A 23,683-nucleotide genomic window follows, 5' to 3' on the forward strand; every position below is an offset into this window, starting at 1 on the left:
AGACAGGCAGATCCCTGGGGCTAGAGAGCCAGCCAGTTTAGCCTCACAGGGAAACTCCAGGACAAGGAGCGATCCTATCTCCAAGCCCAAGATGGACATTTCTGTTGGGATGACATTTGAGGTTGCCTTCCAGCCTCAACATGCATCACACACATGCACAGGAACACGAAAACACACACGCATGGAAACAAAAGTAAGCACTAAATTTAAGTACATACTTCTAAGTATACTCTTGGTGTACTTTAAATTTTACAGTTATGGCTGTAGAGAAGTTTACATTGGTAACTGATGCTTCTGTATTGCCTTCAAATAGCTCTGATTATTACTTTTAAAAGTCTGAAAATACCCTCCTAACTGTATAGTTTTATGTTTGTAAATATATTTTATGCATATTAGAAACCCTGTAATCAAAAACAAGAAAGAATGAGAGAAAATATATGACAGGCCTTATCTCTCCCTATCTGCCCCAGGGTCTACACATACACTCCTGGGCTGTACACAGATCACCCCAGGATCCTCATGTCCCTAAGCTGTGCACAGATCACCCCAAGGTCTTCATTTATACCCCTGGACTGTACACAGGGCACCCCAGATCCTCATGTACCCCTAGGCTGTGCACAGATCACCCCAGAATCCTCATATCCCTGGGCTGTGCACAGATCACCCCAGGATCCTCATGTCCCTGGGCTGTGCACAGATCACCCCAGGACCTTCAGGTACTCCCCTAGTCTGTGCACAGAGAACTCCAGGGTCTTCATGTACATCCCTGGACTGTACACAGATCACCCCGGGGTTCCTCATGTACCCCAGGCTGATGTGGGAAAGTCATATGCCAATCTAATTATGTGGGAAGTGTCATATATCAATCTGTTGATTTCATTGGTTAATTAATAAAGAAACTGCTTGGCCTGATAGCTTAGAACATAGGTGGGTGGAGTAAACAGAACAGAATGCTGGGAGGAAGTGAAGCAGACGCCATGCCTTCCCTCTCCAGGGCAGATGCGATGAAGCAAGCCGTCAGGTCAGACATGCTGAATCTTTCCCGGTAAGACTGGTGCTACACAGATTACTAAATATGGGTTAGGCAAGATGTGAGAATTAGCCATTAAGAGGCTAGAACTAATGGGCCAATCAGTGTTTAAAAGAATACAGTTTCCGTGTAATTATTTCGGGGCATAAGCTAGCCAGGCAGCCGGGAGCCAGGTGGCAGGAACGCAGCCTGCCGCTCCCACTACACTAGACTGTGCCCAGACCACTGCACGGTCTTCACGTACAACCCGTGGACTGTGCACATATCACCCCAGGGTCTTCATGTACACCTCTGGGCTGTGCACAGACCACTCTGGAGATCGCCACCTTACAAGTAACTTTCGATGAAGTCAGTGCCCAATTTGTCACACTGCTGGGAGAAGAATTTGGTGCTTGTGATGGGAGAGCAGCAGTTACAGCACAAACTGTAACAGACTGATGAGATGGCTCATTGGGTTGCTTGCTGCCCAGCCTGACAAGCAGAGTTCTGCCTCTGGGACCTCCTGCAAGCTGTCCTCTGACTACCATTTGTGCACCTGGCGTGCCCCCCCCCCCCCAGGAAATAAATGAATGTTAAAAAATAAAAGTGGCTGTAGCAGCACATAGATCGACAAGTACAACTGAAACCAGAGTTACGGATGCTAACACAGTAGGAAGGATACTGCAGTTCTCAGCTCCCTCTACTGCACTATGCTGTCCTGTGAGCAGGCACCACCCAGGCACGCTGCTCTATGAAGACGCTCTGTGTAATACGGAACTGCAAAGAATCGGGAGGTTGCCATTTGGGACGAGGACAGTGGTAGGTTCATGCTGCTCTTGGCGCCTTCTTTCCCCATTTCCTCGTAATTTCACATCGTAAGATGTGAGCTCAGGGTCTCAGAAACTTCAGTGAGAGGAGGCTTGCTCTGAGTGGGGATGCGGGATGGAGGAGGTGCTGAAAAAAACGTGAATGGAGCCCAAGGAGGAAAGGACGTGTCTATCTGAGGAGAGTCAGGAGTCCATATGGGGTCCCCAGAAGGAAAGGACACGACTAAGGAGAGACAGGAGTTCATACGGGGTCCCCAGGAGGAAAGGATGCTTCTCTCAGAGGAGAGATAGGATCCCATACAGGGCCCCCAGAAGGAAAGAGTGCATCTATCTGAGGAGAGACAGGAGTTCATATGGGGTCCCCAGGAGGAAAGAGTGCATCTATCTGAGGAGAGACAGGAGTCCATACGGGGTCCCCAGGAGGAAAGGACACGTCTATCTAAGGAGAGAGAGGAGTCCATATGGGGTCCCCAGGGTGACAAGACTCCCTTCCTACTTCTTCCCTTCCACCTCCCCTTCTATCTCTCCCACCCTTCCTCATCTTCCACCCCTCTTTCCCGTTTGCCTTCCCGCGATGGACAAGGTCTTATGTGAACCAGACAGACTGGCCTAGAGTTCAGGATCCGCTTGCCTCATTCTCCCGAGCAGCCAGGGCAGCAAACCTTTCCGGCAAGAGGTGTTGGGGGGGCGGTGCTAGGCTTTGAGGGTACATAGGACGATCTGAGTTTGAGCCCCAAAACCCACATGACAGAAGAGCAGAACTTACTCCCACTAAGTTGTCTGACCTCTGCATGTGCACTGTCCCCCATCACACACAAACACACAGACACACACACACCACACACAGACACATACACACACACACAACATAAGAATGAAAGCCCTAAACAAAACACACAAACAAACAAAACCCACATGAACTACAACAACAAAAACCCAAATTAAAAAATACTTTAAGCCGGGTGATGGTGGCGCACGCCTTTAATCCCAGCACTTGGGAGGCAGAGACAGGTGGATCTCTGTGAGTTCGAGACCAGCCTGGTCTACAGAGCTAGTTCCAGGACAGGCTCCAAAGCCACAGAGAAACCCTGTCTCGAAAAACAAAACAATAAATAAATAAATAAAAAATAAAAATAAAAAATGCTTTGTCATTCGTGGCGGCTTGGAGACTTTGAAAAACCCATAAACAAGAGGAAATAGTCAAGCTGGCTGCCTTTTCTGAAACAAGAACAACAATTATATTTTATGGCAACCAATAAATGATAAGGAAGCATACTTTTAAAAAAATTAATTCTAGTTAATCAGTGAAGAAGGAACAGTGATGTTGCCACCCTGGGGAAACATCACTGGGCCCAGATTATGCTCATCAATGGCTGTTGAATCTGCTGTTGAAAACCAATGGGGGACTTAAGTTGTTTGTGTTTTGTTTTCTTTTCTATTTTTTTGAGGGGGTGCATTTCAAGACAGGGTTTCTCTGTAGTTTCGGAGCTTGTCCTGGAACTCGCACTGTAGACCAGGCTGGCCTCAAACTCACAGAGATCCACTTGCCTCTGCCTCCCTAGTGCTGGGATAAAAGGCATGTGCCATCACTACTGGGCTCTAACAGGGAATTTTATAATGGACTTGGCCTGACCACACCTGAGCACACTGATCATTCTTAATAGTACAAAGCAGAGGGGAGGAGCCACTGTGTATCTTTGTAACCCACAGGAAAGCAAACACACTGAGGTTAAATATTCTTTCTCCTCACGTCATGTGGAACCTGACAAAGTTTCTAGCCTTTTCTGGAAACAGGGTCTTATATATGCCAGGTTGGTGTCAAAATCACCGTGGAGCTGAGACTGCCCTTGTACTTCTGATCCTACCGCCTCTACCTTCCCATTGCCGGGATTGGCGTGTTACCACCACGTCCAGTATCTGCGGTGATGAGAACAGAACCAAGAACTGACGACTGTGAGCAAGCGCTCGGCCAGCTGAGCCGGACCCACGAGCACAAGTCTCTAAGCGTTGACTGTCACTATTCTGAAAAATAAGGGGGACCAGAACGTGGCACCTGAGAACACAAAGATGCAGCCGGCACAACTATCCAGACTCAGGATGTGGGGACTTCTGCGGGAACTGTAGGAAAACAAGGTAGGTAGACAGATAAAGAGCTGCAGGAAACACTTGCACGGGCAGTGTATGTGCTTGATTCGAACACACAAACATGAGTCTTCAGGAGCCAGCTAGAAAACTGAGCACTGTCAAGAGACATGAAGGTATTTCTGAATCCTTGTTCACCACTGAAGGCAGCATGGGCATTTCACACGTGTTTACGGAGAGCTCTTGCTATCTAGAAACAGCGTACAGGGAAGTTAGTGTGGCCTGGCTCTGGGGTCCCACCAAGTGTCACCCCCAGAGTGGGCTCTGGCTACAAAACTGGGGAGCTGTCATGGGTGCCCAGGTTGTTTGTTCAGCCCGAAGAAACAGAAGCTCAGCCTAGGTCTGCAGAGCCGAGGAGAGCCAGGGGAGCTGGTTATTGTGGTTGGTACTAATTCCTGGGTATGAAAATGTCTGCTGGAGCCAGTGACAGGGACTGGTGCGACCAGGGCAAATAAAAGAGCAACCTCTGAGTGAAAGCTTTCAGGTTTAATGGAGGAAGAAGAAAGTGGGAGGAGAAGTGGGGGCAGGGAAAAGGAGGAGGAGGAACAAGAAAGGCAGAAACAGACTGGAGACAGCACCATCCCGGGCTATGTCTTCTGGCTCAATTCATGATCCCTGCTTACCCAAAAGTTATACTTGAATCAAATCCATATTTTTCTTGGAGGCACAGCTGTTGAGCACACTGATCTCTTTGATAGGCACTAGAAATCTCCAGTGCTCAGTCAAGGTGGAATAAAAAAACTAGCACGCTTATCAAAGCGACAAAGTAAGAAGGGGCAGGAAATGCTCTACCAGGAATAAGCTGTCCCTGGGGCAGCCCGGCTGTGTTGGTTTAATGATAAGGATCTGTGCACCACGGTTGTCATCCTCCTGGTGCAGAGAAGGGCTACCAGTCGGGACTGATGGCCTCTGGCCACATCGATTGGCTCCAAAGGGCATCTCTTAGACCCAGGCAGAGGGCAGCCTATCTAGATTTCTGGGTCACAGAGGCTTCCCTGGTTTCTGAATGGGAGCAAAGGGCAAGGGCTAAAATGGAAGAAAGAGGCTGGACCCCTACTTCTTCACACCTAAGACTGGTTGGTTTTCATTTCATTTAAGACAGTTCTGGGCCTGTAAGCTGGCTCAGTGGGTAAAGGTGCCTGCTGGGAAGCCTGACCCGAATTTGATCCCTCAAATCCACACGGTGGAAGGAGAGAACTTCTCCAGCAAGCAGTCCTCTGCCGATCACATGTGAATAAAAAAAAAAAGCCAAACTAGAAAACATTCCTGAGACCTCCAAAAATTCTAGATAAACGGCAGAATGTGGGGTTAAATCACTGCAAACAAATTAGGATTTTAGGGTTTTACCAGCTAGGAAATATTGCTTATGTGTTGGATTTGCAGAGAGACTGACTATATCAAATTTTGTATTATCAAGACTAAATATCTTTTTTTTTTTTGAATGGGAGGTTTGAGACAGGGTTTCTTCATAGCTTTGGAGCCTGTCCTGGAACTCACTCTGTAGACCAGGCTGACCTCAGACTCACAGAGATCTGCCTGCCTCTGCCTCCTGAGTGCTGGGATTAAAGGTGTGTGCCACCACCGCCCAGCTAAATATCTTCTCGAGACTACCATGTAAAGGAACTGGACCAAGTCCCATGGAAGATATGGTTTTGGAGAATTTTCTCTGGCAGATTTTTATACCACAGCAACCTGAAGAACTACACAAAACAACTTAAAAAGCCTCCACACATTCCCCTCTTTCTATACACAGTCTTGATGCTCAGAGTGGTAAGTCTGAGATGTCGCAAAGCTGAGAACTGACTCACTCCAGCGCTGCAAGGCACCCTAAAGGTTTAAACGGGAGGGATTCTTTTCTTTTCTGTCTCGTTCCTTCACAGTAAACAGACGCGTCCAGTGTATCCCCCCTGGAGAAACTCCTTTTAAAAAACGTTTTATTGCCTTGCTGGGGGTCAAAACCAGGGCTCTGCACAGGTTTAGGCAATGGCCAATGCTGCATTGCTGACCCACACCCTCGGCTCTGCACTGAAGGGCTTGTCGTGCTACTCCATGACAAACTCTGCTATTCCAACAGGTCAGGCAAGGGGTCACCCAGAGTCTGGGAGTCTGACATAGCAATGGCCTGATATAGCGAGCTACATTTGGATCCAATCAGAGTCTTTGGTGGTTTAAATATCGGGACACAGACAGAATTCAGGTCCAGTACCACATATAACTGAAGAAAAACAGGTTGCACTAGGCCACCGAGAGCCTGCAGACTTTCCGGTTGGTTCCAGTTACAAGTCTCTTTATGACCCCCCACCCTGAAGTGACTTTGACCAGATTATCTCACTATATTGTATGGAGAACATGAAAGGATGCAGTGAGACCTTGTCTTGTTTCTTTCTGAGACTCTTGTACCACAAGCCTTCCTTTGACATTCTTGAGAGATCCCCACCCCCAGCCCTGAAAATTTTCTTAGTGTTTACAAGGTGGACATTGTCCTTACATTCACATGTAAGAGGGACCAATAAATAATACATTAGCTACCATTTCCAGTCTTTTCCTTCTGCCTTGGACGTCTCTCTCCTGCCTCCCTTTCCTCTTTCCTCTTTGTGGAAGAAATGAGCAATGGAAAACTTATTTTTAGGAAATACAACCATCCCTGGGTAGAAACAACATCTAACTGTTGCTGGGAGATGGTCTATGAAAGGAACAACAGAGCTAAGGAACTTTGGAGAAAAGCTTAGTCGCAATCATCTAGACCTGTAGGACAGAAACAAAGTAACTGTCCCCACCCCCACAAAAAACAAACAAACAAACCATTCCCACAAGCCTTTATGAAGGGAATACCGAGGACTCTCAACCAACAATCATACGCAGCTCTTTATTAGAAACCCCTCCCCAGACAGGATCCTCTTCAGGTGGGAGCTCTCTTTGCTTTGTGTATGAACCTCTTCCATGGTCTAAGAAAAGACTCCAGCCCAGATGAGTGGCTGGCCTTTCTTCAGGACATCCTTGATGAATCAAATATCGTTCCCCACAAAGGTGCCCGCTACGATTTCAAAAGCAAGGTCTGGGGAGCTGGTTCAGTGGGTGAAGTTCCTGCCACAAAAGTGTCAGGCCCCAAAATCATTTCCCCGGAACACATGTAAAAGAAGTTGGGCCCCAAGGCGAGTGTCTGCAAGCCCAACACTGAGGAGAGAGAAACAGGAGGATTCCTGGGACCAGTGAGTTTAAGGTTCAGTGAAATATGTCTTTAAAGTAAGGTGAAGCTCGGTGTGGTGGCCCATGTCTTTAATCCTAGCACTTGGAGGAAGAGGCAGAGGCAGGCAGAACTCTGTGAGTTCGAGGCCAGCTTAGTCTCCAACTTGACAGTCAGGGCTACAGTAAGGTGGGGTGCACATGGTGGCACGCACTTTTAACCCAGTACTCAGGAGTGTAAGTGTTGCAGTTCTCGGGAAAGGCTTCCTCAATGGGAGGGTTGCAGCTCTGAAGAGACAGGTTTCTCCTCTGTGTCACAGTTCTGAGGGGAAAGGTATCCTGGCAGTCGGGAGCCAAGGGATACCACAAAGTCACACTGCACACCAAACCTCCCACAAGAGATTCATCAGGAAAGACACAGGAGGGTAGTTGCCTCTGCTGGGGAGAAGCCGCAGAGAATTTAGCAAAAGGCAGGCTTATTTATACAGGGTTTTTGTTGGGGAGGGGTTTTCCTGGGTGAAGATTTCCAGGATGAGGATTGGTGAGGTTTCAGGCCAAATCCGGGGATTGATGGCATTTTGTGCTCAAGGATTGGTGTGTTTTGGTAGATTTTCAAACCTGGAAATGGGCTTGGATCTTTTACCCTACAAGAAGGCAGAGGCAAGAGGATGTCCACGTGTTGGAAGCAGGCCTGATCTACAGAGAGAGTTCTACCAGCAAGGGTTACATAGTGAGACCCTGTCTGAAAAACAAACAAACGAACAAACATTGGAGAAGTGATTGGGGAAAATATTTGATATTGATTTTGGCTTTACTCCCACCCTCATGCCCAATCCCGTGGCACACAGACAGACAGACAGACAGACAGACACACACACACACACACACACACACACGCCAATCCAGAAGGCAGAGGTCTGACACAGCTGACCAATGGCATGTTTCTGGTAGCTGGTATTTTCTGGAAGCCAGACAGACTTGGAGAGGGACAGCAGAGGAGCTTCAAGGAAAGGAAGAGGTCTCAAGGGGCCCTGAGCAGGTGTGGCACCGCGGGTGAGGCCGCAGAGGCCGGCTGGGAGCTGGACACTTCTTTTCTATTTACTTTGGCTGGGTGTGATCTCTACTGTGTGTATTTCATGAATGGCTCTGGGAGGGTTCCTCAACACAGACAAGTGTTTACAGCTAAGTAAATGTTAACATCCATTAGCAAGTTCTCCACGTTCTTAAAATTATGGCGGCATAGTGTTTATTCTTTCTATTTTTGAATATGTCAGATATTTAAATATTGAACACTGAACGCCTGTCCCTTGTCCCTTCAAGAGAGGGGTACCGAAACACATGAAGTAAACATTATATAGAGCTTTGTTTGACAGGCTGATTTTTTCAAAATCAACAAGCTGGCTGAAGGAAGTTCAGGGTATTAATTTCACATTTTTATTAACTTTTAATGAGCCCATGTGGTTTCTTCAAAATCTATATTACCTGTGCAAAGAAGTCTGTTCACTAGCGACCTAGCTTCTGATTTGAGTACAGAACCAACATTCATTTCCTACAGAGGCCAGTTTGAGTGAATCTAAAAATCCAGGACAGTTAACCTCATGAGTAGAAGACCTCATCATCCCACCATGTCCCATACTGTCCATCAAACGCATAGGCTGAGCACACACCAATGCTAATGGAGACGGAGAGGTGGATGGGTAAAAGGACAGTGCTTTTAATACTTTCCTTGGTAAATTTTACACACATAGTAGGCACACTTACAAGTAACTATTTTACTAACTGGGTGAGTATTTTTACTTGTACATTAGTAAATATACAAATTATTTATTAAAAAGGTATGTTTCAGGTTAGGGAGACGGCTTGATGGGTGACGTGCACGCTAAAACAAGTGTGAGGATGGGGTTCCACGCCCAGCACCCATATACAAATGTCAGGACTTGGGGTCTCACCACTGGAGAGTAGGAGACAGGTGGCTCCCCGGGCTCCCTGGGCAGCCAGCCCTGCCCAGCTCCTGAAGAATGATGCTGAAGTTGACCTCTGGCCTTTAAGTGCATATGCTCACATGGGTACCCACAAGAGTGCAGACTCATATAAACACGCACCTGCGTAGAGAAAGAAAGGAGAGACCAATTCCAGTTAACTGTCTTTCATGATTAGCTCATTAAGAGGAAGTCTGGTTGGCTGAACACAGCCATTTAGCCAGGCTTTCTGGGTCAGAAAAAGTGCAGGCTGGTCATCCTATGGCTCAGGATGTCATTCTTTACTCAGCAAGAGACTATGGTCAGGGTGGTTTCTGTTAGAGGAGGGGTTTCGAACATTGAGAGTGATGTGTTTTGTATGAGGACATCTCTGATTTTCTGTGTGGGAAATCATGCCAGTGTTACTTGTCCACTAACTTTGTTCAAATGAATTCTAAAACTACCGAGTCAACGGGGATGGGAAAATGCTGATTTATTATTAGCAAGATTTTTTTCGTATTAAGTGATCGGTTTATGTGAGTGCATGTATGCATGCGGTGTATACACGTGTGTACAGACACAGAAGTCAGATAAGAAGTCTGTATTGTGCTTGGTCACTCTCCATTTCATCCCTTTGAGACTGAACCTGGAGGTAGCCAAAAGCCCCACTGACCCTCCTGTCCCCATCACCCAGCCCTGGGTTTACAGAGATGTGAGTGGCCACATCTGAGATTTTAGACGGTGCTGAGATCAGAACTCAGACCCTTGTATGTGCACAGAAAACCACTCTTACCCACTGAGATATCTACCCAGCCCTTATGTTTCCTTGATTTTTCTATTCACATTTCACTTGCCAAACAACAATATGAATATGATATTCCTTTTTTCCATGTTAGAAAACACATAGGAAATAAAAGGGTTTTTTTTTTAATATTTATTTATTTATTATATATATAATATTCTTTCTATGTGTATTCTTCAGGCCAGAAGAGGGCACCAGACCTCATTACAGATGGTTGTGAGCCACCATGTGGTTGCTGGGAATTGAACTCAGGACCTTTGGAAGAGAGGCAATGCCCTTAACCGCTGAGCCATGTCTCCAGCCCCAGGAAATAAAAGTTTTACCTTTCCTTTCTCCCCCTCTTTTCTATGCTAAGGTCAAACCCAGGTGTCACTTTGCTAGGCAAATACACCACAGCCCAAGAGTGCCGCTTTGATGATCACGTCACACCTGTGGTTGAACCCCACAATTTTGTTCTATTCTTATCTTTTTATGCTTAGCTTAGCTTGAACACTTTTTTTATGTTTACTTTAGTTTTGGTTTTTTGAGACGGGTTTCCCTGTGTAACCCTGGCTGTCTTGGAACTCACTCTGTAGACCAGGCTGGCCTCAAACTCAAGAGATTCACCTGCCTCTGCCTCCAGATTAAAGGCGTGCACCACCACACTCTCCGCTAGTTCTTTATTTTTCTATGGACTTGTTTAGAAAAGAGTTTCAATATTATCTGGGGAAATATTCATATCTCTGGAACATTTCTACTCCAAGAAAAGGTTGGGGCAGCTCGGCTGCTGTGAGGGAGGTAAGCTAGTGTAGAAGGGGAGAATGAATATTCTCTTTTGACTTAACTTCCCAGTTCTGCGAACAAGTGTAACAGATTGCTGTTGGGGCGACTTAACTTCAGCAGAAGCGGGAGGTAGAGCTGCCTATACCCTCAGGTAAGTCTGGCTCTGTCTGCAGGGCCTGTGCTTAGGCCTGCTGCAGCTGACTGCAGGAAGAGAAGGTTCTCTGCCTTTTCTTTACCCTTCACTTAGTGCTGAGTCTCTCCAGTTTAGGGGCAGAAAGGTACCTGGAGCTAACTAGAAGGGTGGATTCTGGCGTCTTGACCCCGGAGGTTCTAATCTGGAAGTTCTGACATGCTAGGAATTCATTTTTTGTTTGTTTGTATTTGTCCACCCCCGCCCCCCCCCAAGACAGGTTTCTCTGTAGCTTGGGAGCCTGTCCAGACACTAGCTTTCGTAGACCAGGCTGGCCTCTAACTCATAGAGATCTGCCTGCCTCTGCCTCCCAAGTGCTGGGATTAAAGGTGTGTGCCATCAATGCCCGGTTAGAAATTCATATTTTTAATGTGTTCCTTGAGGGATTCTGGGAAAATCACATTTTGAAAGATGTTGCATTGGAAACTCGATAGGTGTTTTTGTAGGGGTGGAGTGGGAGGACATCTAGATGAAACACTCTATTTAAAAACATCGGGTTTTAGCTGGGTGTGGTTGTGCACACCTGTTCTCTCTGCTACTCAGGAAGCTGAGGTCTGGGAGAGGAGCTCAGGAGTTTGTGGCCAGCCTGGGCAACATAGTGAGTTTCAAAATATTTAAAATGGGCCTGAGAAGTTTGTTCAGTCGGGAGAGTACTTGCCTTCCAAGCGTGAGAACTTGAGTTCTATTTCCAGACTCCAGTTTTTTGTTTGTTTGTTTGTTTATTTTGTTTTGTTTTTTAAAGGAGGATATAGTGACGCAGGCTGGAGAGAGAGGCTCACTGCCTGCTTGGTGCATCCAAAGCGGTCTCAGAGATTCAAGGTGGCCTGCTCCTGACATTTTCATCTAGCTTCCACATACGCGCACACACACACCTAAAACATGGGCTCTCCGACTCTATCAGCAAGTAAGGTTTCAGCAAACACTTTCCTTACGAAGGTTGAGGGGCTTGTTCCCCAGCGTTTCCCCGCTGCTGCTGATCCAGGAAGGTTCCTTCCTCTTTCTCCCTCCTCCCCTTCTCCTCTTCTGCCTTCTTCTGGTTAAAGCTATGTTAACCCAGCTGGCCTCACGTGTCTGGGCTCAGCAAGTCTCAGTCTTAGCCTCCTGAGTATCTGGGATGCACACGGTGCCATCCATTGTAGTGAACGCATGGATCTGACCATCCCTCTCTGTTGTTATGCTCTCATTAGGACCTTCTAGAATACATCTAGAATCTCGTTTCCCTTCCTGCTGCTTTATTAGGAAACACTAATTTGAGCATATGTCCCTGAGACAGGTCAGGGAGTTGGTGGGGAGGTCTTTGGGCATCTGCCAAGGGCCTGATGGAGCCGGAATTCTAGGAGTTAATTAGGACCTGGCTTATTGCCTTGTAGATTTGAACACCCGATTTTTGTCAACAAACAAGATTGAATCTGCTCTGTGACGAGGTTCACGTTAACCAAACTCATAGCACTGTGAACACATAAGCCTCACGTCACGGATTTGTTTACAGTTAGCAAAGGAGCTAGAACATTTGCATTAATGTGGAATCTCCTCACACACAAGTGGTTTGGGAAGCCCCGTTACAACAAGAAAGCTGCTTTGTGGGCAAGTTAGAATAAGGGAAGTCAAATACACAATTTGCTTTCTGAGGAAACTGGGCTTGCTTCTTGGATTTCCACAGTTGAGATGACATTCCTGGCCTTGCAGACTGAACTATGCCTTCTGAGGGGCACGTTCATTTTGTGAATTTGTTAAAACAATGAGTTAAATTTCACTCTGAGAAGAAAATAATTTTATTTCTTTAAAGTGGTTTCGCAGGGCCCATGAGAGAATGCCTGCTACATAAGTATGAGTCTGAAGCCTAGAACTCATATAAAAAAGCTGGGCAGGGGAGGGCTTATTTGTAATCCCAGGGCTGGGGAGGGGAGAGAGGAAATCACTAGGGCCTCCTGGCCAGTCAGGATAGCCTACTGTGCAAGTTTCCGATCAGCAGGGGATCCCGTCTCAAAAAGCGAGCTCCTATGGCGCCGGAGGAACCACACCTGAGGTCGATCTCTGGCCTCCACACCTGTGCCTGCACGTAAACAGAAAAGTGACTTTACCCCCACCCCATACCTTCTCTCTCTCTCCCTCTCCCCCTCCCTTTTTCTCTCTTTTACTTTACCGCTTTTCTCTTCCTTTTTGTTGGTTTTGCTAGTAATTCTTAGAAAGCCATCTCTATCAGTTCATACCCCGTTACTAATAACACAATACCACAGGCTGGGAACGTCTTAAAGAAAAAGGGTTTTTAGCTGAACGTGATAATACACACCTAATTCCAGCACTCGGGAGCAGGAGGCACAAGAACTGCCGCAGGTTTGAGACCAGCCTGGTCCACAAAGCAAACTCTCGGCCAGGGGGAGGGGAAGTATGGGGGAGGGTGATATATCTCTTTTGTCTCATATTCCGGCCAAGAGCATCCGGTTGAGAAGATAGCCTTCTTGATGGCAGAGTTCTCTACATGGGAAGAGACGAGAGGACATAGATTGTGTTTCCTGGTTCCTTCCTCTTGTCTTATGAAGCCATCAGTACTCAAACTTAAGCCTAGACCCCCTCCCAAAGGTCCCATAGACACTGCAGGGTTTTTAGTACCTCCCAATCCTCCCAATAGGCTAGGAACTCCACCATGGGTTTGGAGGGCACAAGCCCAGGACCCCCACATTATTCATTTCCTAAGTTATGCACAGAGTAAGAGTTTGGGGTCCTCGGTCAGTTAGTGCACAGCTACCCCGTAGTGGGTTCTGTAACTCCCACTTTTCAAAGAAAATCAAAAGATGCTCAAAAACACAACACCCCATTTCTTTTGCCTTTGGCACAGAATATAAAATATTTCAGGATATTTGTGTCCCTTTTATTTTTACAAGGTTTTATTTTTATTTTGGTGTATGTCTGTTTGTACATATGTTCACAGGCATGCAGGTGACCGTGGACGCCAGAGGAGACCATCAGAGCTGGAGCTGAGCAGTGGCAGGCAGTTGTGAGTCACCCAGTATGGGTGGTGGGACCCGAACTCAGTCCTCCGCAAGAGCAGCAAGCGTGTTTGGCTTCGAGCTCTCCCTCTGGCCCTCATGCCTCTTCTTAGATGTAGGCGTCTCCTGCACTGACGGTGGGGCCTGTGCACTGTGCTGCCCACCGAGCTGCTGACCCTTGTGTGGCGTGGGACACTTGAGTGCGTGATTCTTTTAAACGGAAGGAGCTCTATTTGCACAGCACAGCTCTTCCACTGCTAGTGGGTTCTGTCTGTGCTAAGAAGCAAGCAGCACTGCTGGAGCATAGCCACGGGCAGGCATGCTTGTCAGCATGCTGCAGACCCTGCATTGGTCCCCAGTGCTGGTTGGGAGGAGGAGCAGACAGCATTGTCTCTATCATGACCCCTGCCCTCCAGGTCTTTCTTGGATTCTGGCCCCTTCATTACTAAGGATGCTGCAGAATACAGATATCAGAAAGTCACTTTGGTCCACTTTGAGGAAGCAGAAACAACCAAGGGCATGAAATCAGCTCCCCCTCTGTAGTAAATGATACATTTACACTTAATGGACACCCATTTTACCCTTTTCCGTCCTGAATCTGCCTCATTTGGTACATTTGGCAAATTGGCTTACTACTTTTCCACCTTACCTTTTCCACAGCAGAGAGCATGGCCGCGCAAAGTTCCTGCGATTTTATTTCCTCCACTCAACATACCAACTGGGCTGAGGCTGCGTTTGTCTGTCGGTGTTCCTGCCAAACACGTCTGGCGAGGTGCCAATTGCCCTAGGGTGGCTTAGGTGTGCAGCCTTGCTCTGGATCACATGACGGAGGACAGGTCAGCCTGAGCTGGATGAAGTTCTGTTGTTTATGTCTGTGTGGCTCATGAGGAAAAGGGACCCGATAAGAAGTGGGGCTTGGGGAGAGAAGCCCATGGGAGGTGACCACAGTGCTCACCCAGTCACTTGGTGACCTGGTCCTTTACTGAGTTGTATATGTGTCTCTCTAGCCTCCTTTGATGGAAGTTTCCTTATCTTGTGTTCCATTACATAGGACTCTGCTGCTAGGTGACTAATTAATCTGATATAGGCAGCAAACGACAGCAAAGACTCAGAACATCAGTTTCCTCACCGAGCAAGTGAGGACAAAATGGCCTACCTTGAGCCAGGTGTGGTGACACGTACCTTTAATCCCAGCACTTGGGAGGCAGATTTCTGTCATTTCGAGCTCTATAGAACAGGTTCAGGGACAGCCAAGGTTATTACACAGAGAAACCGTGCCTTGAAAATCAAAAATAAAAACAAAAAAGGCCAGTTAGTCTAGTTAGAGACTAGTAAAAAAAATTAATGTCAACAATACTTATTTCCTCCTAATAAACACATTTTTTCAGTTTAGTCTATGTATATCAATGAAACTGACTTGTCTTCTGGGTCATCTGACATGTGTCAGAATGCAGTGAGACACAGACTCTTAGTGACCCTCAAATCATAGAGCAGAGTTCCATGTCCTTTCAAATATTAACATATGATTATGTGAATGGATGGTGTGTGTGTGGATGTGTGTGCCAGGGCACACGTGAGAAGTCAGAGCACAGCCTGTGAAGCTGGTCCCCCTTCGACCTTACATGGGTTCCAGGTACCGGACTCAGGGTGAGCATGGCAAGTGTCTTTATCCCGAGTCATCTTGCCATCTCTGTATTAGTTTTAAAAATATCACCAAATTTATCCTGCCTATAATTCCGATTTGAGAAGAAAGGATCAACCATTCTCATATTCAAGGGTAAGAATCTATTGAACTTCAGGGACCACAGAGGTCTATAGGGACCCACGGAGACCCACAGAGCCCACAGAGATCCACAGTCAAATACGGGGGTGCCGAACCCGGGGAATCCTGCAGAAGAGAGGGAGGAGGACTCTGTAGGAGCCAAAGGAGTCAAGAACATCACAAGAAAACCCACAGAATCAACTAATCTGGTTCATAGGTGCTCAAAGAGTCTGAACCAACCACCAGGGAGCCTGCCTGGGGCTGATGTAGGCCCTTAACATGTATGTGATGGTTGTGGTCTACCTGCTGTCCCTGATGCTTTGGCAGGCTTTGGGGACCCTATTCCTCACACTGGATTGCCTTGTCCCCATAATACAAGGGGAGGAGCTTAGTCTTACTGCAACTTGATAGTCCATGCTTTGTTGATGCTCATGGGAAGCCTGGCTTTTTCTGAACAGAAACAGAGGAATGGATTAGGGGAGAGGGTGGAGGGGCACAGAGTGTGTATGTGTTGAGGAGTGGGGAGAGGAGAGTTGGGGGGGGGGGACTGTGGCCAGGATGTAAAATAAATTAAGAGAACAACTTTTTGCCAATATCCTGATCTGTTGAAAAGGCAATAATAGCTGCAGAGTCATAGGATTGTCATAGCAATTAAATTCGTTACATTCGTGAAGTGCTCAGAATAGAACTTAGCAGAAGGAAACACCATATATGTGTTAACAATTAATATTACTTTTTTAATTTATGGTTTCTTAAACTTTAAGTTGTAATATGTCAGCAACGAATGGAAATGCAAAGATGGATTTCTTCCAAAACAAAACAAAACACCCACAGAGCCTTGAGAAGTCAGGCATAGTGGTCTGCACTTGTAATTCCAGTTCCTGGGAGGCAGAGGCAGAAGGGTTATTTTAAGTTCCAGACCAGTCTGATCTACATACCAAGTTGCCTTCCAGCTGGGGTACCACAGGGAGACACTGTCAAAAATTTTACTTTACATTTTTTAAAAATGATTTATTTACTTTTGTTTTATGTGAATTTTGTTTGTTGTTGTTTGTTTTTTGCCTGAATGTGTGTCTGTGTGAGGGTGTTGGGTCCTCCTGGAGTTACAGACAGTTGTAAGCTGCCATGTGGTTGCTGGGAATTGAACCCAGGTCCTCTGGAAGAACAGCCAAAGTTCTTAACCACTGAGCCATCTCTCCAGCCCATTTTAATTTTTAATGAAGATCACTTTATTGTAAAAACTTTCAAATAAAATATCACATACCTAGATTAACTTAGCCCTTCAAACAAGCACTTATTTGAATCCAAGATCTCTACATCCCAGTAAACATCTACACAGTTAGAAAAAACACGAAAAGAAGCACAAAGAAGTGCATTGTAAGTAATAAGAAGACACGTCACTGAGGGCTGTCATGGTGGTTTGAAAGAAAATGGCCCCAGAGGAAGTGGCACTATTGGGAGGTGTGGCTTTGTTGGAGGATGTGGGTCACTGTGGGGTGGACTTTGAGGTCCTCTATGCTCTCGGTACACTCAGCGTGGCACACAGTTGCTTCTGCTGCCTGCAGATCAAGAAGCAGAACTCTCATCTCCTTCCCCAGGCACCAAGCCTGTCTGCATGCTGCCATGTCACCTGCCATGACAATAGTGGACTAAACCTCTAAAATGTAAGCCATCCCAACTAAATGTTTTTCTGTATAAGAGTTTCTGTTGTCATGGCGTCTCTTTAGAGCAACAGAAAACCTAAGAAGCTATGAACTATGAGCCCAACCCATGAGTTTCAATATTTGTCTTTTTGCCTATTACGAATCAGTCCTTATCATTTATTTGAATTCCACCAAGAAGAGAGGGAACGAGAGACAGAAGCTGCCCTGGTGCTGGTCAAATGCCTATGGTTCTAACTCCGGTTCTGCTCCCCAGGAGGGATGAGTTTCCAGGTGATGACCTAAACTCCTTCAACTTCCTTTAGTTCAAGGAGCAAACTACGAGCGCATATCTAGAAGACTATGTGAAGCATCTTGAGCTACTTATCCAATCCATCCTCAGCCTACGGGTTGGGTACTGGGATGTGGCAACGCCATAGGGCCAACTAAGATCCCCCTCTTTTTCAGATAAAAAAAATCACGGGTAAATGTTTGATTTATCCTCAGGACTGGGGATTCTTAGGTCGGTGAAGTGTTTTCCCTACAAACACGAAGACCTGAGTTTGATCTCCAGAGCCCACCTAAAAACAAAACAAACAAACAAATAAACAGCAACAACAAAACCCCCAAACACTGTTGTGGTAATGTGTTCTTGTGATCCTTGTACTGGAGAGGTAGAAGGCTCAGGGTCCCTCGGTCAACCTTGCCTAAGCAGTGACAATGAAGAAACCCTGTTTCAAAAAACAAGGTGACCAGCATCTGATGAAGGACACCTGAGGTTGATCTCAGATATATGTTCATGCACACACACAAGTAGTCATACAATCCCTGGAATTAATAATAACACATATTGAATGTGACTGTTACACTACTTTTAGTTTTGTTTTTTTTTTTCAATTTAAAAACCGAGAAGTTGATGGTTAGTGATTTAGCTCAGTGGTAGAGTGCTTGTCTAGCAAGTGCAAGGCCTTGGTTCGATCCAGAAAAAAAGATTGAGAACTTAGAGGCTGGAGAAATGGCTCAGTAATCAAGAGCACTTGCTGTTCTTTCTGCGAGAACCTGGATTTGATCCCCAGCACCAGTAGGCTGCTCACAACCATTTGTGAATCCAGTTCCAGGGTACTGATGCCGCCTTCTGGCTTCCTCATGAGCCAGGCTTGGAAGTGATGCACAGATAGACTTGTAGGCAAAACACTCATACACATAAAACAGTAAATATAAAAAGTCGAACAGTCTAACATCTAGCAAGACTTTCTCTTTTTGGGTATTCCCTGTCTGTCTTCTCTTCTTTCCATTCTAGTTTTAGGATGTTTAGTTAAAACCTGGGAGGGGGGAGGAGTCTGTTGTGCAGGGAGAGGAGGCTAACTTTCTCATTGTTTGTTTGTAAGGCATGAAAGTAAGAACCGGGGCCTTGTTAATCCAGTTCTGACTTGGCAGATAGGAAGAGGCCATGCAGGGAAGAAAGCCTGGGAAGTGATGGAAGGAACTTCTCACTGCTGAGGATGGCAGCACTGAGCAAATATGGGAGAGAGGATTGTACAAGGAAAAGGACGGGAAGGGGAGGGGGAGCTGTGTGGAAGGCAACGTGCACCGTTCTCACAAATCGTCCTGACACATGGGTAAATGAAACGCTACAGGAAAAGTCAACGAGGTGGAAGGGAGCAGGGTGCAGGACCTCCAGCACTGCCGATGCTGTAAACAAGTTTTTTCAATGGAACATGCTGTCGTTGGGGAGCAAGAAGGATTCGAGGCTACAGTTGACTTCTCTTTACAAAAGAGCAGAGGTACACACACACACACACACACACACACACAATTTTCTTCTAGACAGGTGTAGCTGTAGCTATCCTGGGAACTTGCTCTGTAGATTAGGCTGGCCTGTAGACCAGCCTGGCCTTGAACTCCGCCTTCTGAGTGCTGGAGCTCAGCACTAGAAGGTACATTTTTAAAAGACAAATCACTGTTTACAGTTTTTAACATTTGACTTCTCTTCCCCCACCATTATAAAAACAAAACTGACTTGTATCACACTCTTTCTCACCTTCATATTCCTTTAAACTAATATTACTAGGTCATTATCAATGTGGTGGGAGAGTGGGGGAGGGGAGAGGAAGCAAGATCATTATGAAAGAATGACAGAGTAGGGCTGGGAAGCACAATCTCTAGCTACGAGTAACAGGGTATTCAAGAGCCCCTGGGATCCTTAGAAGGCAGGTGCTATATATGCAAATGACCTAGAAAGATGTTTCCTCCCTCTCTAGCCCACTTCCATTCTGGGGAGTGCTTTTTTCTTACTTAATACTGTTTCCTGTTTCTATCAATACCCATGTGTGTCCCTAGTCCTTTTTTTTTTTTTTTTTTTTTTTTTTGTTCTTGAACACCAGATCCTAGAAGTTTCAGGGAGAGCACCTTTGGTCTTAGAGCCTCATCTACAGCTTTGATAAAGAGCGACATACTTTATCTCAGCTAAAAGGCCAAGGAAAGCAAAAATCTGTAAATTAAAACAAAGGGGAAGTATTTGCCCCAAACTATTAGGTCATAATGAAGGGCTGTCTTCAAGTGTGAAGGAGAAATTCTGCTTCAGGTGTGCACTACTCTGGTGTGAAGAGTCCTGGAATGCTCAGGGTCACACAAAACTTATTTGAGTCAATGGCATGAGTCCTTACCTCCCAAAGTCTAAGAATGAAATTCACAGAAAGTAAGAAGAGCAAGTTTACAAGGTAGTATTATAGAGAGAAGCTTAAAGAAGAAAGATTGCAGAGAGCAGAGCTCTGAGTAGCAAGCACAGCTCAAAAGGCCACCCAAAAAAGGTTGGATTAGCTCTAAGGGGATGCAAGGGAAGGAAATTCATTGAGATGTCTGTCTAGGGGTGCACACTTGCTTCCTGCTTGCTTGCTTTTTTGCTTGCTCTTTTCTTCTCGTGGCACAAACTAGACAAAGAAAATTTCCATCCAGGGCTGGAGAGCTAGCTCAGTGGCTAAGAGAACTGCCTGCTGTTCCAGAGGTCCTGAGTTCAATTCCCAGCAACCACATGGTGGCTCATAACCATCTGTAGTAAGATCTGGTGCCCCCTTCTGGCCTGCAGAACACTGTATATATAAGGAATAAATAAATCTTTAAAAAAAAAAAAAAGAAAATTTCCATCCAGATTGGTTAATGCTCAGCATACCATAAGCTGAGCCAGTACAGAGCCCATGCCCCGAGCCAGCCTGAGAGATGATCATGGACACACACATATGCTCAGGTAGGGAGTGGTCACAATCTGAGGCCCTCTTCTGCCTGTCTCTGACTTGCTTTGTCCATCTTGGACTCCTGGTCATTAGTTCTGACAGGCATTGCTTGTCTGACTTTGCAGGTGTCCTTGAACAGGTCTAGCTGCTTATCCGCCTATGCTCATTCCCCTTACTTACGAGGCCAGCTTGCAGTTTATCACAGGCCTTTCCCTCCACTGTCTAGTGATAGCTAACATCACAGTGACCAGAAGAGGCTGTCGTTCTCACTGGTCCCCTCGTGTCACCTCCTCATCTACTCGATGACCGATTCTGGAGTAGGTGGAGCTTTCTGTCCGAAGCCATCCTGCAGTCTGTATGGACAGCTGCATTAGAAGCGAGACTCCGTGAAATGACGACACTGTCTTGTGTATGTTTTTCATAATACATATATACATGCATGCATGCATACATACATACAGGAGCCAGGCAGCCTGCAAGCACTGACTTGGAATCCTGTGCTTTCTCTTGTCACTTGCTCATCTCCTATCCAGCTTTAAAAGCCTTGTTTTACCTTGCTCAGGGTTCCCAACCTCACCCTTGTAACCCTAACCTTTGTTTGTAATACAACAGGACAGAACTTGCTTCCTCATTTGTAGCTTCTAGACTCTTGGTGATCACTAGCACCAGGTGTCCACAACTACTGATGAAGGTATTCTAAGGTGTCTAGTCCCAAGCCTTTGGGATCTTTTCTGTACTATCTAATGGGGGAGACCCAAACACTGGGCGAGGCCCCTCTCCATCACTTGGGATTCTTAGAACACTGGCATGCTGTCACAGGTGTTTGGCTCAGCTCCAGCTGGCAGTCATGAAGGTGAGTGTAATCTATAGGATGCTATTTACTGGCCAGTACTTAATTTTTCAACACTGATGAAGACTACCAATACGTGTAACCATAATGTTCATTACCTCATGATACTTATTTTTTCTTTCATGTGTGGACATGTTCCCTGTGTGCAGGTGCACGTGTATACACCTGCATGTGGAGGCTGGGGATTGACAGTGGGTGTCTTTTCAGTGCTGGTTTGGATAAGAATGGCCCTCATCAGCTCATACATTTGAATGCTTACTCACCAGGGACCAGACAGTTTGAAAGCATTGGAAGGATTAGTAGGTGTGGCCTTGCTACAGGAAGTGTGGCTGGGGGTGGGATTTGATGTTTCAAAGATCCCGGCCAGGTAATCCCCGCTCTGCCTGCAGATCAGGAGGAAGCTCTCAACTGCTTCTCCAGCACCACGCCATGCCTGCCATCATGCCTCCTTATTTTATTTGGGAGAGTTTTATCTGTATGGATATATGTGTATCACATGTATGCTAGGTGCTCCGGGTCAGAAGAGGACAAGTGATGCCCTGGAGCCAGAGTTACAGACCAAGGTGAGACACTGTGTGGGTGCTGATAAGTAAACTCAGGGCCTTTGTAAGGACAAGATGGCGCTGATGAGCCATCTCTACAGCCCTTTCACCTTGCTTTTGAGACAGGATTTTCTCCTGAGCCAGGAGCTAAAGGATCCAGTTAGGCTGGGTGGCTGAGCTCCAGGGTACTGCCTTCTCTGTCTTTCCTCTCTCCCCAACCCCCATGATTTTCCCACAAGGCCTGTATTTTCTCTGTCCAGATCTTTTTGTGGAATAATGAACCATCATCATTTGTTTTCAGGAGATATGGTCTCTTTGTAGTGTAGACTAGCCTCTTTCTATGTAGCAGAGGATGACTTTGAACTTCTGATCCTCTTGCCTCCACCTCCTGAACGCTGGGATTACCTGTTTGTGCAGTGCTATGGTTCAACCCAAGACTCGATGTGTGCCAGGCAAGCACTCTATCAACTAGGCTGCATCCACAGCCCTAATTTTACGTTCGTACATTTTATTGATAATCCTGAGAACCCTAAAGTGGTCTTAAAGACGTGGTCTAGAAGAAGCCTACCGGTCTGCAGCAGTGTCATGCAGACTGGCTCTGCTTAGGTTCACTTGTATTCCAAGCTGGGAATTCAAGGGCAAGGGAAATTTATTTTGTAATTGAAGAATAATGTTGCAAATGCCCCCAAAGCTTGGTTTTGGATGGTTCTAGCCACATAGCTATGACTAGTTTCTCAACTGTTACATACCTAAAATCAGACACAAAAGCTCCTTTTCTCAAAAATAGATTCCTGGAGAGAGCAGAACAGAAGAAAAAAATGTATTTGGTTTTCTAAAAGGTTTATGTATTGTCCAATTAATTTTGTTTCTTAGGCCTTTGGCCATGGTAGCAAGGAATAACTTTTATAGGTGGTAAGAGGATTACTAAATAATTGAAGTTTCAGAATCGCTTAACAGACACACACACACCTCTCAGTTATCTTGTTTTCTAAGTTTGTTTCTTCTGGCCCGATACAGAGCCAAGTGCAAGGTGACCAGATGCTTAGTCTCAGGACTGTCCAGGCAGACCTCTGAATATTCCGGCGGTTAGGGCATCTATTCCCCTAGACTCGCAGATGCTGCTCTCCCCCCACCGGCTCTGCACAGAACATCATTATCTTTGCTGAGCTTCTGTCTCTATGGCAATAACAGATGGGAAGTGCTGTGGAATTATTCATGTTCACACAGGCAAGCAGTCAAGGAGCGGAGGGTAGGAGGTGGGAGAGGGGCATGACCTGAGAGCACGAAGATGGGGGCCGACAGGAGCTGGGGCGGGGGCGGTGATGAGGCGAACATTTGTTAGATTATTGGGGGGGGGTGGGAGAAAAATCTTTGAGCCCCCAAATACTCCCAATTGGACAACTGCAAATGTGGACCTAAACATGAGTAACCCCGAAGCTGTAAAAATAAAAAACTGGTCGGAAAAAAAAAGAAAAAAGGGGGTTGGGGGAAGAGCGCGGCCGCCGAAGCTTGAGTTCCCTAAGTCTGCGCAGTGCTACTCGCTGCGCTATTTCAGTTCCTGGTCCTGCGGTGGGGTGGAGAAAAGGGGATTTCTTGGTGTTTCGAAATGTGACGGCCCAGCTCCACAGAGTCGAATATTCGAACAGACTACCCTGGGTACGTTGGCTAGGAAGTCCCCCCACCCACCCCCTGCCGCCCGCCCGCCCGAGGTGGCAGCCGAAACCTCCAAAGTGGTTTATCGTTCTCCTCCTATCGTCTCTGGAAAAGAAAAAGAAAAACCTGAAAACCCCAATCGACGC

The 23,683-nt window shown here is 46.3% G+C and overlaps 1 long non-coding RNA gene across 1 annotated transcript; it reads right to left on the minus strand.

The window, feature by feature from the left end:
- Positions 1–8,865: 8,865 nt before the first annotated feature.
- LOC121452750 lies at positions 8,866–23,031 on the minus strand. The gene is made up of 6 exons (XR_005974918.1): positions 22,854–23,031; positions 22,634–22,675; positions 15,043–15,138; positions 13,164–13,348; positions 12,824–12,926; positions 8,866–9,263 (listed from the first exon to the last, which is right to left on the minus strand). It is a non-coding gene; the product is annotated as an uncharacterized LOC121452750 (long non-coding RNA).
- Positions 23,032–23,683: the final 652 nt, after the last annotated feature.

This window comes from Microtus oregoni, unplaced genomic scaffold (genome assembly GCF_018167655.1).
Source record: "Microtus oregoni isolate MIOR12 unplaced genomic scaffold, Mior012 000010F_ref0000083, whole genome shotgun sequence".
Lineage (NCBI taxonomy): Eukaryota > Metazoa > Chordata > Mammalia > Rodentia > Cricetidae > Microtus > Microtus oregoni.